The following is a 19265-nucleotide window of genomic DNA, read 5'->3' as shown; positions in this document are numbered from 1 at the left end:
CTGGAGGCCAGAAATCCAAAATCAAGGTGTTGGCAGGACCACACTCTGTATGCAGACGCTAGAGGACAATCCTTCCTTGCCTCATCCAGCTTCTGGTGACTGTCAAGACTCCTTGGGACTGCACCATTTCAATCTCTGTTGCTATTTTCACGCGGTCGTCTGTGTGTCTCTGTTCAATCTCCCTCTTCTTTCTTATAAGAACACCTGTCATTGGATTTAGTGCCTTCCCTAATTCAGGATGGTCTCATCTCAGGATCCTTAATTATATTTTTACCCTTCTTTCAAACTAGTTCACATTCCTAGGTTCAGGGCAGATATATCTTTTCAGGGTGGGGCGCGGGTATGCCATTATTCAGCCCACTACAGGTACTATTTACAGAGAGCACATAGTGTCAGCTCAGTACTTAGTGGCTATTACTATGGTTAGGATTTTATTTTATAATTTCATGAGGGCTAAAAAAACTTCTGTAATAATCATTTGGATGCCTCAAATTGCATGTAAGTCTACTCTCGTAGGCACAATAATCTATCAAGATGAAGTCATTCTAAAACTAATGAAAATTCTACATTTAGTTAGTCCTTTTTCCAATGCTGTGACAATAGTCCTCTTTTGCCTTCTTCCAATCATCTATGTAGCCTCACATTTTTCCAGTAAGGGTGAACATGAGACCACACAATCATTTTTATTTTATATAGTATTTTAATAACCAATATTTATTGAACAATTATAATGATAACAATCAAAAGGGTGATACGAAGTATAACATGTGATAATCTGGAAATTTACTCTAGCTGTATGGAATGGAAGAAAGTTAATCTGTTAGTACTCTTTCCACACAGATTAACACAGAGGTGACCTTACTTGCTCAAGGTCACATAAGCAGTGTGATTTAAGGGACATTCTTACCTGTGGAACCATTACTGACTTAGCTGACTTAAGGAGCCTCTCTACATATGGAACTATTACTGTAATACACATAATATATAAAGCTCATTATCTCATCCCTCGTTCCAAGTCAAAATTTTTAATTATATGCCTTTAAAAGGCAATAGCTTTTGAAGTTATGATTAAAATGAATCTCTGCTTTGCTCAGTAGGATTCTGTTGAGTATCTTAAATAACTCCAAAGGAACTTTTTTTCTCTCCCTTTTCATAGGCTTAATAACAATCTTTTCTCTCTTGATTTTCCTTTGTAGTGATATACAGGCTTGGTGTTTTCTATAGATAACATAACACAAGATCAAAATGTGCAGAAGTAAAATAAATGGCGTATGAGGCTCATCTGCTGTCTGTAGGCAGCACGTTGGCAGCGATTGCGTTTGCTTTACTGCGGTCTTGACAGGCATCCCGCTCCCTGACGGTGAAGCTAACATGCCTCAGCAGTGGCTGCAAAAGCAGCTTCGGGTGATTAAATCTCAGTCTTTCTGTCAGGAAACTGCTGGTGATGTCTTTTCTCACAACTACTTATGTCTCATTATAAGCCTCCTTTCTTCTCTGTAGATTTGACTCTGGCATTACATAGAAAAAATGCTCACGTGGCATGTCTTGTTTCCAAATCCCTTACCTTTATATTTTAGGTGACAGGATGCTTTATTTGCTCATTACCAAAGAAGCTGAAAACAGAGGAAAATATTCCTGAAAATATTGAAGCTTGCACATGCATTTCTAGTCTAAATATAAATGCTTGATTTCTTTCCCCCAATAGATTAGAAATACACATGGTTGCTCTGTTTTCACTGATACTTTTTAAACAAATACTTCATTTCAGTATGTTAGTGCTTACGATGTAGTGGATTTGTGAAGTTTATATAAATATATAAAACATGAATTTAAAAAACTAATTTAGGTAAGTCTTCTAGCCAAAGCATAGATTTAAATGCACATATAAATATTGTAAAAAACATGTGTGCATTTGATCTAATAGTCTGAACAGGCTTTTGGATGGCTGTGATTTGTGAAAAAAGACATGAAAATTATGAATAATATTGAGCTAGGTGTTGGCACAGGGGAAACCTATTCCGGGCCTGGAGTATCATCTGTATGACTCAGGAATGGGTAATACCATTACCTAGGTATTAGGCCCAACATGCATTAGCTATTTTTCCTGATGCTCTCCCTCCCCCTTCTTCCCCAACCAACAGGCCACAGTGTGTGTTGTTCCCCTCCCTGTGTCCATGTATTCTCATCTTTCAGCTCCCACTTATAAGTGAGAACATGTGGTATTTGGTTTTCTGTTGCTGAGTTAGTTTGCTGAGGATAATGGATTCCAGCCCTATCCAGTGTGGCAATTCCTCAAAGACCTAGAACCAGAAATGTCATTTGACCCAGCAATCCCATTAATGGGTATATACCCAAAGGAATAGAAATAATTCTATTAATATTATAAAGATACATGCACACATATGTTCATTGCAGCACTATTTACAATAGCAAAGACATTGAATCAACCAAAATGCCCATCAATGTTAGACTGGATAAAGAAAATGCAGTACATATACACCATGGAATACTATGCAGCCATAAAAAGGAATGAGAGTATGTCCTTTTCAGGGACACTGGATGGAGCTGGAAGCCATTATCCTCAGCAAACTAGCACAGGAATAGAAAACCAAATACTGCATGTTCTCACTTATAAATGGAAGCTGAAGGATGAGGGCACATGGACCAGGGAGGGGAACAACACATATTGGGGCCTGTTGGGGGAGGGGAGGAAGAGGGAGTAAGAGCATCAGGAAAAATAGCTAATGCACGCTGGGCTTAGTACCTAGGTGATGGGTTGATAGGTGCAGCAAATCACCATGGCACACATTTACCTATTTAACAAGCCTGCATGTCCTGCACATGTACCCCGGAACTAAATAAAACAAAATTAACAAAAGCTTTAAAGATAAAAAGTAATATATGTCAATTGTTTGATTACAGTTGTTTCTAATTTTTAATTACTCTTGTTAAATAATAATGCAATGAATATGCTTGTAGATACACCTTTCCCCTTTATTTCTGATAATTGTATCCTCTTTGACAAATGGTGGAGCTATTATGTTTCATTTTTTCTTTTGTTGTTTCAGTAGTTTCTAGAAAAAAAAATTGCAACACAAAGAAGCATACCTAAATATTACCAGTGTTTTTGGTGAAATTAGTTCCTATTATTATTAGTGAAATTGGCGACTACTGTGTGTGTGTGTGTGCATGCGTATGTGTATGTGTGATATTAAGCTCATGGATAAAATGACTTAGTTTTCCATAATTTTGCATAACTCAGAGATGATTACATCTTTTTGAATTTTCAGCTACTCAAAAATTTAAAGGAGCTGGTTTAAATTGCTATCTATATTAGGAATGTTATTTGAAGGTGAATGTTATTTGAAGTTAAATGTTATGATACATATTATTATATTTAAGTTTAGTCCATAATTTGTTTTTGGAGTTCAAACTTAGATCAGCTTTTGAACGTTTCCCTTTTTACCAAAATATTATTGTGCAACTATTTTATATTCGTGTTAAAAAAAAGGAATGATAGCACATCTTCAACAAAACCCAAACTTTCACTTTTATCTTCCATCTTCTTTCTAATTCTTGATTGTGATTATTCTTTCTTCCCCTTTTTCTCTACCTCTTTTGTAATTTTTTTAAAAAAATTTATTTGAAAAAATCTGCATGAATGATTTGAAGGTTAAAACAAAATTAACATTTAAGTAAAAAATTACTAGGTTAGGTCCGAGTCTGACTTTTTATTTCACTGAAATTACTTGTAACCTAAGGCTCCTTTGGATTGAAGAATCTCCCTTTTCGTTATTTGAGAAAATTTTTATCCTATTGTATCTCTGAATATTAGTCTTCCATTTTAACATCTATGATTTCTAGCTTAAAATTATTTCTTATGTTGTGTTTGTCTTTTCTCTCTGCATTCTTAATGAGTGCTGTGTTTTTGTCTTTCACACTAGAAATTCAATTTTTAGGCTATGTTTTGTTTTTACAGCCTTCAGTGAACATTTAAATTGTAATTGAATTTTAAAGTCCCCGTTTGTCTTTTTCATGCAATTCTACTCTTATCTATAATTTTTCTTTTCCTTTTTTTTTTTTTTAATTGAGACATAGTTTTTCTCTTGTCACCCAGGTTGGAGTGCAATGGCACGATCTCAGCTCACTGCAACTTCTGCTTGCCAGGTTCAAGCAATTCTCCTGCCTCAGCCTCCCGAGTAGCTGGGATTACAGTCATGCACCACCATGCCCAGCTAATTTTTGTATTTTTAGTAGAGATGGGGTTTCACCATGTTGGCCAGACTGATCTCGAACTCCTGACCTCAGGTGATCCACCCACTTTGGCCTCCCAAAGTGCTGGGATTATAGCCACTGTCCCTGGCTGGATTTTTCTTATATTATCCTGAAGGCTAAGGTTCTTGAATTTTATTAAAACTGTATTATGATTTTTAAAAGTATCAAGAATGCCAACCAGTGGTTTTCTTTCTTAATTTTCATGCATTTCTTGAAGAAAATCATTTTCACTGCCATAATTTTTCTTTCCTTTCTTTCTTTCTTTTTTTTTTGAGACGGAGTTTCACTCTGTCACCAGGCTGGAGTGAAATGAGTCTTGGTCTGGAATTTTCCACATTCTTCATTTTTCCTTCTTGTTACACATTCTAGGAGTGAGTGCTACCTAGACTTACCATTAATGAACAGCCTTGGCAAGGCTGATGATGTGTCCTTAGCCCTTCAAATAATAACTTGGTTATGAGCAGCCTCACTTTTCTGATCTAATTCTGAAAATCAGGTTCATAGTTTCTCCCCTGTTTAGTATGCAATGGCTAGTAGGCATTTTTCTACTCTGAGTCTATGATATTTTAACTGGATTGTCTCCTTTTACTGATTTGGGGGTTCTTTGACTTGCTTAGAGAGTTAGAGATGACACATGACTAGGTTCTCCTCCAGCCGGCTCTGCTCTTGGAGCTCATTCATTCTTTGCTCCTGTGTACATCTTTGCTTGGGGGTTCTGGGTCTCAGAATTCTATAAAATTGTGGCTTTCTCCCTTTCCCTTCTGCTGGGAAGCTGAAATTAGCAATCTTTGCATTTAAGTAATCACAGTGTTGAATTTTACTAAGCCTTGTCCTCCTGGAAAATATATAGTAATAAGGTAAATACTGCTTATATATATATTTTTATATATATTTATATATATTATTTATATATAAAAATAATATATATATATTATACTTTAAGTTCTAGGGTACATGTGCACAATGTGCAGGTTTGTTACATATGTATACATGTGCCATGTTGGTGTGCTGCACCCATTAACTTGTCATTTACATTACGTATATCTCCTAATGCTATCCCCCTCCGCCACCAACCCCATGACAGGCCTTGGTGTGTGATGTTCCCCTTCCTATGTCCAAGTGTTCCCATTGTTCAATTCCCACCTATGAGTGAGAACATGTGGTGTTTGGTTTTTTGTCCTTGCAATAGTTTGCTCAGAATGATGGTTTCCAGCTTCATCCATGTCCCTACAAAGGACATGAACTCATCCTTTTTTTATGGCTGCATAGTATTCCATGGTGTATACATGCCACATTTTCTTAATCCAGTCTATCATTGTTGGACATTTGGGTTGGTTCCAAGTCTTTGCTATTGTAATGCCACAATAAACATACGTGTACATATGTCTTTATAGTAGCATGATTTATATTCCTTTGGGTATATACCCAGTAATGGCATGGCTGGGTCAAATGGTATTTCTAGTTCGAGATCCCTGAGGAATCGCCACACTGACTTCCACAATGGTTGAACTAATTTACAGTCCCACCAACAGTGTAAAAGTGTTCCTATTTCTCCACATCCTCTCCAGCACCTGTTGTTTCCTGACTTTTTAATGATCGCCATTCTAACTGGTGTGAGATGATACCTCATTGTGGTTTTGATTTGCATTTCTCTGATGGCCAGTGACGATGAGCATTTTTTCATGTGTTTTTTGGCTGCATAAATGTCTTCTTTTGAGAAGTGTCTGTTCATATCCTTCACCCACATGTTGATGGGGTTGTTTATTTCTTGTAAATTTGTTTGAGTTATTTGTAGATTCTGGATATTAGCCCTTTGTCAGATGAGTAGATTGCAAAAATTTTCTCCCATTCTGTACGTTGCCTGTTCACTCTGATGGTGGTTTCTTTTGCTGTGCAGAAGCTCTTTAGTTGAATTAGATCCCATTTGTCAATTTTGTCTTTTGTTGCCATTGCTTTTGGTATTTTAGACATGAAGTCCTTGCCCATGCCTATGTCCTGAATGGTGTTGCCTAGGTTTTCTTCTAGGGTTTTTATGGTTTTAGGTCTAACATTTAAGTCTTTAATCCATCTTGAATTAATTTTCGTATAAGGTGTAAGGAGCCATATGTAGAAAGCTGAAACTGAATCCCTTCCTTACACCTTAACGTAAATACTCTTACCCTTTTGTATTCTGGGAAATGACTGACTGCAAAGAACAGCCCTCTTTCACCTCGTAACTAGAAAAGGATCACACACGTCCCCTTACTTACCTACTAATGCCAGAAACACACCCTCCAAATGTCCGTCCTTCACATCATAAATATTAGCTGAACTGTTTTGTCTCCAGTGATGAATTAAAACAAAATGCTTGTTAATGAAAAATTTTGGTTAAGTTTATCATCTTTCCCGGATGCCTAAATGTTGATCCATTCCCAGCCTGGGCCAGTCCTCCTTATCAGTCCCTCCTGAGATTAGTCTGACCTCAGAGTAGAACATGCCCTGATTTACCATTCTATCCCACCCCTCTTGTTTATCCTACTTATACTGATTCTTTCTAGCCTTGTTCACTCCTCCCTATAAAAAAAAAAACAAAACCCTTTTCTGCCTACCCTTTGAGATACCTGCAAATCTCCTGGTTAAGTGTTCTACCTATTGTAATACTGATTTTATTATGTAGTGAAAGATAGGAATCCAGCTTTATTTTTTTGTATATGGATATCCAGCTGTCTCAGCACAATTGGTTGAAAAGACTATTCTTCCTAAATTTGATTGTCTAGGTACCCCTGTCTAAAATTAATTCATTATAAATGTAAGAGTTTATTTCTGGACTTTCAATTCTAGTCCATTGATCTTTATGCCTATCTTTATGTCAGTACCACACTGTCTTGACTTCTGTAGCTTTGTAATAAGTTTTGGAATCAGGAAGTGTGAATCTTCTAACTTTCTTCTTTTTCAAGATTGTTTTGGGTATTCTGAGTCCCTTGAATTTCCATACAAATTTTAAAATAAGGTTTTCAATTTCTGCAAAAAAAAATTCAGCTAAGGTTTTGACAGAGACTACATTACCATCTGGATATTTTTTGTGCTCTCAAACACTGAATATGAGATTTCTTTTCATGTATGTATATCTTATTCTTTCAATGATGTTTTGTAATTTTCAGTGTACATGTCTTGAACCTCTTTTATAAATGTATTACTAAATATTTTATTATTCTTGATGTTATTGTAAACGGAACTGTTTTCTTAATTTTATTTTTAGATTGTTCTCCTTGTCCTTTTAACATTTATTTAGCAAGAGAAGTTTTTTTCCTGCAAAGATTTGAAAACTCTGGCAGGTCCTGAATTAGCTTCGCAGGGCTGCCGTAACTAAATACCAGAAACTAGGTGGCTTAGAACAGCAAAGTGTATTATCTCACTCTTCTGGAGGCTAGAAGTCCAGAATCAAGGTGTTCTCAGGGCTATGCTTCCTCTGAAGAGGAATCCTTCCCTGTAGAGAAATTGTTCCTTGACTCTTCCTAGTTTCTGGTGGTTTTCCAGTAATTCTTGGAGCTCCTTAGCTTATAGAGATGCATCACTCCAATCTTTGCTTCCATCATCACTGGTCCTATGTCTGTCTTCGCATGGTGTTTTCCTCTTATAAGAAAAGGACACTAATTTACTGAATTAGGGCCCACCCTAGTGACTTCTTCTTGACTTGATTACATCTGTACAGACACTATTTCCAAATCAGATCACATGAACAGATTTCAGGGTTAAGACTTCAACATAACTTTTGGAGGGCCACAATTCAACCAGTAATAAGTCCTGTGAAGTATCTGGGTTATCTTAGGCAATAAAAAGTTCAATGCCATCTTCAAATTTTAAAACTCAGTTTTTATTTTAAAAACAAACAAACAAAAAAACAGAATGTCCAGTCCAGGTCAAAGGTAAAGCCTGTAGACTTCCTGTCCACCATAGAAAAGTACGAAATGGGTTTCTTTTCTCTTTCTTGCTAGGCTACTCTACCACTTGCAAGCTGCTGTTTCTGACCTTCTGGAATTTGGAGGAAGGAAGAAAAGAAAAAGAAGAAAAGAAAGTTTTTATTTTACTGGTATGGGTTATAAACTGCCATCGTTACCTCTAGGCCTAGATTATGCTTACCATGGATTCTTTGGAAACTTCTCTTAGGTCCCTCTGATTATAAATCTTATAGTGTCCCTTATATGCACACTATTCCTCCAGCTGTTGGCTCACTCCTCAGCTCCTGGCTTTCCAGCAGTGCTCTCCAAGCAGACACTCTCTGTTGCAGACCATTTGCCCTTCCCAATTAGCAGTTCTACTGGAAAGAAGCTTACTTTGAGCTAGCTTTACTACTTCATGGCCCATGTCTTGTTCACATATTAAAGTAGTTTTTGCTCTGAAAAGGGTAGCTATATCTCTTTGGATGAGGGAACTAGTAGCCCATCTCTTCTCAGTTTTTTCAGATGGTTCAGTCCCCGGTGTCTCTAAATTGCAGAAAACACAAACCAACTTGTCCATCCCTGTAGCCCTTCTTAATATACTTTAGGTGAAGAAGGAGGCACCTTTATGCTTTCTCTCTATTCAACAGGTAACACTCACAGCACTCTAATATCTGTCTCCAAAGATTCTTCCCACATCATTCTCTTGAGACTCCATGTGTTTATATAATTGGTCTAGATAAAAACTTTAGCTTAAAGGGCCCAAGAATTACATAACTTGTTATTATAGTTTGAATTCCCCCAGAACCAGACCCTAAGACAGGTTTTGAGTGTAAGTAGTTTATTTAGAAAGGGTAGGAAACATCAGCAGAAGAATAAGGAAGTGAGAAAACGAAGAAAACCCTCTAGAAAAAACATACAACTTTAAAATGGCTACCACGATGAAGGATTGAAGCTTAATTCTACAGTGAAACTGGGAAACTGTGTAAAATGCATGCTTCAGAATTATCCCATCAGAAGAGCAAGAGAGAGTGATATTTATAAATCAGAGTTGGTTGAAGGATACTTCTTTCTAGCAAGAAAGAGAAGGAGAAAAAGTGTTAATTTCCTGACATTTCCAGCCTGCTGCACCTGTGAACAGAACTGTTTTGTAGAGATCTAGAATAAGCTTTCAGACACACAGATGCAGATCCTGGCAGTTGGAAGATTTCCAAACAGCACTCTAATTGAAAGACTCAAGGAATATGGGTAGGGCACTCACTTTATTTGCTACAGCCTATTCCTTGCATGCTCAGATTCCATTTGTCCAGGTGGTGGCTGGTCACAATTTCTTAAAAAAGAAAAAGGCCTTACTTATACTACAAAGATTGGGAGATTGAACTTCAAGCTTTAGTCTCTGCTACTTCCAATTATCCCAAGGTTATGAATGATACTTGTTATTTCCCTTCTCTACCATGGATTCTAAATTACCTCACACCATCACCTAACACTTTTCTGTTGCTTGCCCAGTGGTGTAACCTAGACAGACTGTAGCAGTTGCTTTGCCAACATCCCCTTCTGTCCTTCATTATGTTTTTTGTGCATGCTGCCTCTGAATGTTCTTTCATGTCCAACAGTCAGTACCTGCATTATATCGTCACTGCTCAATTGTCAGGCTGCTGGAACCCACTTTGCCTATAGAAAAGGAGACTCAGAAGTGGATGGGAGTTTACGTCCACATGGGGGGCATCTCTTAACCAATGACTGGCAGGTGAAAAGATATAAGTATTCCAATTCTCCTACCTTTGTTCAGTACCACTCTGAGATGTAACATATACTGTCCCTGGGGCTCTCTTTTGGAATGAAAAAGTTTCTCTCCATGGACCTTTGCCTGGCATCATACCCTTGATTGGCCTTCATCAATTCCCAGTCCCATTTAATGTACTCTATTACTAGTCTTTCCCAGGAAAATCTCCCTAATAAATAAATTTTCACAAGAATCCGTGTGGTAAGGTCTATTTCTGGAGCTTCATCTTAAGTGATTGGAACTCGTGGTTACCATGCCTTATTTGGCAAATTCACATTTAGCGTTTAGAAGCACCAAGAAAACCAGTCAACCTTTTTAATTTCAGATATACTCATCCCTTCTCTGCTGTGAAGCAGTAGCATTGTCTGCTCATAATAATCAGGATCAATTTCTTCTGCCTTCCTTTATATTAAATCTGTTTTTTTTTAACTGCTTGTCTACTGGTATTAAAAGCACCAGACAGTAGCCTAGTCCTAACTTAAAGTTTAATGGATGCCTTAGCATGTCTTCTGTTAGAGACATCTCTTCCCTGGAACCAGGACCTCTAGTTGGGCAGAGCTTGATGAAAGCACAAATTTCCCAAGGGTGAGTAATGGTGAGGCAGCTACTTCTAATTCCATGAGTGAAGTTCCAGATGTGTATATTCTACTTTTCAAGGATGCATATAATAGCTATTCATTTAAAGTATATAAAGCATATTGAATGACAATGTCCCAACATTGCATGATAACATCTCCAAACTAATGCCTTACTAATTGAGCCTTTCAGAGGCTATTCTGAGGTTGTAGGTAGCAGCTGTTTCTGGGTAATTTGATAAATTGTTAAAAAAATTTAATCATAGACTCATGGTGGCATCTTCTGAAATGAAAAGTGGATTCTTTGGCTACATATAATATATGCAGGATCCCATGATGCAAATCAGATACTATGTGAGCCCTTAAAATGTTAAAAGCAAGTTACTGTAGGCAGGAAAGCCAAACCCAAATCTCGAAGAAGTGTTGATTCTTGTCAAAATGAATTGCTGTTGTTTGTTCTCAAGTTGCTTGATGGTTTCCCTGAGCAGTAGTTTCATAGAGGAGGGGACTCAGTGTTGATCCGTTTTTCTTGGTTGGGCATTAAACACTTGCAGTAACTAGATAAGCCATGGTGAGTTGTATGTCTTGCTGTTGAGCCATTCATAACCTCTATATCTGCCACCATGACTGTCTATGCCTTTTTCTTACCTACTCTTGATCTGTTTTGGTTCTATAGCATGAGCAATACACTTGTATTGCTTGTGTTGCCTGACTACCCATCTTGCCCACGGGAACACTCTGGATTATAACACATCTATGGAGTCATGAAGGTCAGGACTCATGGGTGCTATTCTACCTTTTAGGCTTGTTGTGGTAATTATGTCTACCTTGCCTGTAGTTAAATGTTGCCAAATGGCTTTTGCTGTTTTGAAAAATGATGATCTGCATTGACCATTTGAATCTTGTTTCCATTGAATTTAATATCTTGTTAGGTATCATTCTTTTTGACCCTGGATTTCTTTTAGTAACCTCATGTTTGTTTGTTTGTTTTAAATAGACTATTTTGTTTTCTAAAAGGAAACTCTCAGTATTTTTCCCCAATTGGATTATCTATAAACAAATGGGCTAAAAAGTTCTTAGATTTTTCGCGTTCTCTTCTTTATTTATTTAAAGCTATCTAGCATTTGTGCAGCTCTTCATTCATAAAAATGAAAACCAATCAAATTTTGTAGGCCAACAGAGAATTGAAAGATAAATTAAGTCTTCAACTTGTCTTTCCCTTTCTTAGAACTTACCAAAATTTCACATAATTTTTTCAGTTGTCTCTTTAAGATGTTGTTTCCTCTTAGTTTATTTCATGTCAGTTTTGATTACTGATCATCTCTTACAAGCCAGTAATTGAAGCTTCAACTTATTTGTCTTATTCCATTTTCCTTGTAGGCACACCTCATTGCATTCTGTCTCTGTCATGAAATGATCACCTCTTTATGTGTAGCAAGTGTTATGCCATTTTCGCCTCTCCATTTCTTCTGCCAAACGTAGTAGGCACTCAATAAATGTCTATTGAGGGAATGAATACATGAATAAATGAGATTGCTGAGGGCACAATTTCTCCTATAACTTGTTTCTTGTCTGTAAATATCTTGCATTGTTTTCCTCTGGGTTTTCAGGTTTGAGTAGAAATTCTAGCAAATAGATTGGAAGCAGTTCTGCTGAACATCCTCTGCTTATTTTCTAATTTCCTTTAAAAGTCTCACTTTTGTAAAACATCTTCCGTTGCCTATCCAACTTAGCTGTTTTTCTTCTTCACTTTTACTCTGCGAGGTTGAAAAAGGACTCTTTCTTCTTCTTTTTAATTATTATTATACTTTAAGCTTAGGATACATGTACACAAGGTGCAGGTTTGTTACATATGTATACATGTGCCATATTGGTGTGCTGCACCCATTAACTCGTCATTTAGCATTAGGTATATCTCCTAATGCTATCCCTCCCGCCTCCCCCCACCCCACGACAGTCCGCGGTGTGTGATGTTCCCCTTCCTGTGTCCATGTGTTCTCATTGTTCAATTCCCATCTATGAGTGAGAACATGCGGTGTTTGGTTTTTTTGTCCGTGTGATAGTTTGCTGAGAGTGATGGTTTCCAGCTTCATCCATGTCCCTACAAAGGACATGAACTCTTTATTTTTTATGGCTGCATAGTATTCCATGGTGTATATGTGCCACATTTTCTTAATCCATTCTATCATTGTTGAACACTTGGGTTGGTTCCAAGTCTTTGCTATTGTGAATGGTGCCGCAATAAACATACGTGTGCATGTGTCTTTATAGCAGCATGATTTATAATCCTCTGGGTATATACCCAGTAATGGGATGGCTGGGTCAAATGGTATTTCTACTTCTAGATCCCTGAGGAGTCGCCACACTGACTTCCACAATGGTTGAACTAGTTTACAGTCCCAGCAACAGTGTAAAAGTGTTCCTATTTCTCCACATCCTCTCCAGCACCTCTTATTTCCTGACTTTTTAATGATTGCCATTCTAACTGGTGTGAGATGGTATCTCATTGTGGTTTTGATTTGCATTTCTCTGATGGCCAGTGATGATGAGCATTTTTTCATGTGTTTTTTGGCTGCATAAATGTCTTCTTTAGAGAAGTGTCTGTTCATATCCTTCACCCACATGTTGATGGGGTTGTTTGTTTATTTCTTGTAAATTTGTTTGAGTTCTTTGTAGATTCTGGATATTAGCTCTTTGTCAGATGAGTAGGTTGCAAAAATTTTCTCCCATTCTGTAGGTTACCTGTTCACTCTGATGGTGGTTTCTTTTGCTGTGCAGAAGCTCTTGAGTTTAATTAGATCCCATTTGTCAATTTTGGCTTTTGTTGCCATTGCTTTTGGTGTTTTAGACATGAAGTCCTCGCCCATGCCTATGTCCTGAATGGTATTGCCTAGGTTTTCTTCTAGGATTTTTATGGTTTAATTCTAACATTATAGTCTTTAATCCATCTTGAATAAATCTTTGTATAAGATGTAAGGAAGGGATCCAGTTTCAGCGTTCTACACATGGCTAGCCAGTTTTCCCAGCACTGTTTGTTAAATAGGGAATCCTTTCCCCATTGCTTGTTTTTGTCAGGTTTGTCAAAGATCAGATAGTTGTAGATATGCGGCATTATTTCTGAGGGCTCTGTTCTGTTCCATTTGTCTATCTCTGTTTTGGTACCAGTACCATGCTGTTTTGGTTACTGTACCCTTGTAGTATAGTTTGAAGTCAGGTAGCATGATGCCTCCAGCTTTGTTCTTTTGGCTTAGGATTGACTTGGCAATGCGGGCTTGTTTTTTGGTTCCATATGAACTTTAAAGTAGTTTTTTCCAATTCTGTGAAGAAAGTCATTGGTAGCTTGATGGGGATGGCATTGAATCTACAAATTACCTTGGGCAATATGGCCATATTCATGATATTGATTCTTCCTACCCATGAGCATGGAATATTCTTCCATTTGTTTGTATCCTCTTTTATTTCATTGAGCAGTGATTTGTAGTTCTCCTTGAAGAGGTCCTTCATATCCCTTGTAAGTTGGATTCCTAGGTATTTTATTCTCTTTGAAGCAATTGTGAATGGGAGTTCACTCATGATTTGGCTCTCTGTTTGTCTGTTGTTGGTGTATAAGAATCCTTGTGATTTTTGTACATTGATTTTGTATCCTGGGTAGGATACAAAATTAGAGAATGAAGAGATGCACTCAACTGAATTAAACAAAATTTGCTGAGTCCCTACTATGTGTATGACAATCTGTTAGATAGAAGGAGGGAGGTAAAGAAAAACGAATAAACAGAACATGGCCAAGGAGCACGATCTCAGTGAGGGAAACTGACGTGTACCTCACAGACTTTTATGGGGTATACTGCAATAAACTCTAGAGTAGTAGAGAGAAGAAATAATTGAACCTGACTTTGAGGCTCTACAAATGCTTTTCAGTACAGAAGATGTCTGAGCTGGCTTTGAAAATGGGTGCAATTTTCCTAATTGAATGCCCTTTATTTCCTTCTCCTGCCTGATTGCCCTGGCCAGCACTTCCAACACCATGTTGAATAGGAGTGGTGAGAGAGGGCATCCCTGTCTTGTGCCAGTTTTCAAAGGGAATGCTTCCAGTTTTTGCCCATTCAGTATGATATTGGCTGTGGGTTTGTCATAGATAGCTCTTATTATTTTGAGATACATCCCATCAATACCTAATTTATTGAGAGTTTTTAGCATGAAGGGTTGTTGAATTTTGTCAAAGGCCTTTTCTGCATCTATTGAGATAATCATGTGGTTTTTGTCTTTGGTTCTGTTTATATGCTGGATTACGTTTATTGATCTGCATATGTTGAACCAGCCTTACATCCCAGGGATGAAGCCCACTTGATCATGGAGGATAAGCTTTTTGATGTGTTGCTGGATTCGGTTTGCCAGTATTTTATTGAGGATTTTTGCATGGAGGTTCATCAAGGATATTGGTCTAAAGTTCTCTTTTTTTGTTGTGTCTCTGCCAGGCTTTGGTATCAGGATGATGCTGGCCTCATAAAATGAGTTAGAGAGGATTCCCTCTTTTTCTATTGATTGGAATAGTTTCAGAAGGAATGGTACCAGCTCCTCCTTGTACCTCTGGTAGAATTCGGGTGTGAATCCATCTGGTCCTGGACCTTTTTTGGTTGGTAAGCTATTAATTATTGCCTCAATCTCAGAGCCTGTTATTGGTCTATTCAGAGATTCAACTTCTTCCTGGTTTAGTCTTGGGAGAGTGTATGTGTTGAGGAATTTATCCATTTCTTCTATATTTTGTAGTTTATTTGCGTAGAAGTGTTTATAGTATTCTCTGATGGTAGGTTGTATTTCTGTGGGATCAGTGGTGATATCCCCTTTGTCATTTTTTATTGTGTCTATTTGATTCTTCTCTCCTTTCTTCTTTATTAGTCTTGCTAGCAGTCTATCAATTTTGTTGATCTTTTCAAAAAACCAGCTCCTGGATTCATTGATTTTTTGAAGGGTTTTTTTGTTCTCTATTTCCTTTGATTTTAATTATTTCTTGTCTTCTGCTAGCTTTTGAATGTGTTTGCTCTTGCTTCTCTAGTTCTTTTAATTGTGATGTTAGGGTGTCAATTTTGGATCTTTCCTGCTTTCTCTTGTGGGCATTTAGTGCTATAAATTTCCCTCTACACACTGCTTTGAATGTGTCCCAGAGATTCTGGTATGTTGTGTCTTTGTTCTCGTTGCTTTCAAAGAACATCTTTATTTCTGCCTTCATTTCGTTATGTACCCAGTAGTCATTCAGGAGCAGGCTGTTCAGTTTCCATGTAGCTGAGCGGTTTTGAGTGAGTTTCTTAATCCTGAGTTCTAGTTTGATTGCACTGTGGTCTGAGAGACAGTTTGTTATAATTTCTGTTCTTTTACATTTGCTGAGGAGTGTTTTACTTCCAACTATGTGGTCAATTTTGGAATAAGTGTAGTGTGGTGCTGAAAAAAATGTATATTCTGTTGATTTGGGGTGGAGAGTTCTGTAGATGTCTATTACGTCCGCTTAGTACAGAGCTGAGTTCAATTCCTGGATATCCTTGTTAACTTTCTGTCTCGTTGATCTGTCTAATATTGACAGTGGGGTGTTAAAGTCTCCCATTATTTTTGTGTGGGAGTCTAAGTCTCTTTGTAGGTCACTCAGGACTTGCTTTATGAATGTGGGTGCTCCTGTATTGGGTGCATATATATTTAGGATAGTTAGTTCTTCTTGTTGAATTGATCCCTTTACCATTATGTGATGGCCTTCTTTGTCTCTTTTGATCTTTGTTGGTTTAAAGTCTGTTTTATCAGAGACTAGGATTGCAACCCCTGCCTTTTTTGGTTTTCCATTTGCTTGGTAGATCTTCCTCTCTTTCTTCTTTTTTTTTTTGAGACGGAGTCTTGCTCTGTCGTCCAGGCTGGAGTGCAGTGGCAGGATCTTGGCTCACTGCAAGCTCTGCCTCCAGGGTTCATGCCATTCTCCTGCCTCAGCCTCCCCAGTAGCTGGGACTACAGGCGCCGGCCACCACGCCTGGCTATTTTTTTGGATTTTTTAGTAGAGACGGGGTTTCACTGTGGTAGCCAGGATGGTCTCGATCTCCTGACCTCGTGATCCGCCCGCCTCGGCGGACTCTTTCTTCTTCTGAGTTTCAGTTAAAATATCAAAGTCCAAGAAACATACAATAGGTGTAAGTATTTACATAACTTAAAGTGAGTTATATAGGATGAGATAAATGTCTGTAAAACTGATTCTGCCAATATAAGAAGTCCTCTACCTCGGTCCATAAAAGAGTGGGGATTAATGAGTTAATGAGTATAAGGAGAGGATTCCGTTAGGGAGAATTGTTGGAGTGTAATGACATGTCCTGCACTGACCTCCCGCTCCTAAATATGAGAGACGAGTGCATGTGTGGGATTCCTCCACTTTATGTAAGAAAGGCTTCAAGAGAACTACTCAGAATTATGGACAGGTGCCTTCAGAATTTAAGAGAATATCAAAGTTAAGATGAAATGCTGTGCCTAGATTGGCCTGAGGCAGCAGAGAAGAGAAAAGACAGGAATAAATTAGAAGTCAACTGTACTTTCACCATCAGTGGTGGGGCCAAAGTTGTTATTACCCATGGACCAGATATGGACTATGTGGGTGGAATCCTTTCTGGAGCTTTCTTCCAAATGACTATCAAGATGGGTAGAGTGACCCAGTAAAAAAAGAACAGAACTTCAGAAGCCCAGATGATGAGGGGGAGTCAAAAGCAGCCAGCTGGAGTATGTCGCTCTGGTCAATGCTTGCAGATGGAAGTTCCCAGTGAAGGACTATCACATGGATGCATCAGTGTGACTCATAGGAGAAAGTGTGAGCTGCAAACATTTATGAAACCCAAGAGGACACCATGGATAGATCACAACCTTCCCAGGCACATATCTGTGCCTTTTTCATTTAATCCCTTTTCCCTCTGTCAATGATAGTAGCATAGAGAAAGTAGGAGTGAAAAGATGTTAACTTCTCTGAATGAAAAATAACCCCCAAACTTGTCTAAAAAACAATATTTTTGTGTAATGAGATTTGTAATTTCCTGTGGTAAATAATCAGTATTCCCCATAAAGTGCTTAAACCATTTTCTCACATTTAATGGGATTAAGACTTGTTTTGGGAAATCATTTACCCTTCACCCACCTACTCCACTGACTATTATTCACCTAGTGGATCTTATTCATTCTTTTCAATTTCGGTTTAGTCTAATAGTCTAATAATTTTCAGGCCATGTTCTTTGCTTATAAAATGTTCCTTCCAAGAGAAAATTGCAGAATTAGTCTGCTAAAGGCCTTCTTTCTTATAGCAAGATTGTAATAAAATTTGGATACCCTTTTATACTTGTCAGAAGGTTTTTTTGTTTACTTATTTACTATTATTATTACTTTTTCGTATACTTCCTTCTCATTCTTCAGGCTTCTAAGTCTGAAGCTGACCTGAGTTAGGTCTAGAGATGTGTTTATATTGAATTCATCTTGAAGTCATAATATTATATTAGATTGGACTGGAAATTTTAATTATTGGAATGAGATTACCCTTGTGATTCAGATGTGCTATAAAGGCCAAATGACTTAATTAAAGGGATTAAGGAAACAACTAGATTTTAGAGAGGTACTGAAGGAGCAAAGGGAGAAAGAATAAAATAGCTTTTTGATTGTGCCATACTAAAGCAGCTCATTAACAGTTACAAATCTTACTATATAAATGTGACCCATACTTAAGCAATTTCTTATTCTGTTAATTCATAAACATGGCTCCTTTTGTATTAATTCAGTGTATTATATTTCAGTGTGTGGTTCTAGGTCTGTTCACTGGTTTGCTGATGATAAATGCTTAATACAGGCATACATCAGAGATATTGTGGATTTAGTTCCAGACCACTGCAATAAAGTGAATGTCTCAATAAGGCAAGTCACACAAAGTTTTTGGTTTCCCAGTGCATATAAAAATTATGTTGACACTATACTGGGGTTTATTGTGTGTGCAGTAGCATTATACTTAAAAAATGTACATAACTTCAGAAATATTTTATTGCTAGAAAATGCTAATGATCATATGAGCCTTCGGCAAGTTGTAGTCTTTTTGCTGGTGAAGGGTTTTGCCTCGATGTTGATGGGTGCCGACTGATCAGGGTTCTGGATACTGAAGTTTAAGGTGGCTGTGGCATTGTGTCTTTCTTAAAATAAGACAATAATGAAGCTTCCTGCAGTAATTGAATCTTCTTATTAACTGACTTTTCAATGAAAGATTTATCAGTAGCATGTGATGCTGTTTGATAGCATTTTACCCGCAGTAGAACTTTCAAAGTTGGAGTCAATCCTCTCAAACTCTGTGACAGCTTGTTTAAGTTTATGTAATATTTTAAACATTTTTGTCTTTTCAACAATGTTCATAGCATCTTCATCAGCAGTAGAGTCCATCTCAAGGAACCACTTTCTCTGCTTATCTATTTATCCGTAAGAATCAACTTTTCGTCTATTTTAGTTTTATCATGAGATTGCAGAAATTCAGTCACATCTTTAGACTTAACCTCTCATTATAGTTCCCTTGCTATTTCCACCACATCTGCAGTTTCTTCCTCCACTGAAGTCTTGAACTCCTCAATGTCATCCATGAGGGTTGGAATCAACTTTTTCCAAACTCCTGTTAATGTTGATACTTTGAAATCCTCCCATAAATCTGAATGTTCTTTATGGAATCAAGAA

This window comes from Gorilla gorilla, chromosome 3 (assembly GCF_029281585.2).
Source record: "Gorilla gorilla gorilla isolate KB3781 chromosome 3, NHGRI_mGorGor1-v2.1_pri, whole genome shotgun sequence".
In the NCBI taxonomy this organism is placed as follows: Eukaryota; Metazoa; Chordata; class Mammalia; order Primates; family Hominidae; genus Gorilla; species Gorilla gorilla.
The sequence above is the reverse complement of the archived record's forward strand: the minus strand, read 5'-3'. Positions refer to the sequence as shown.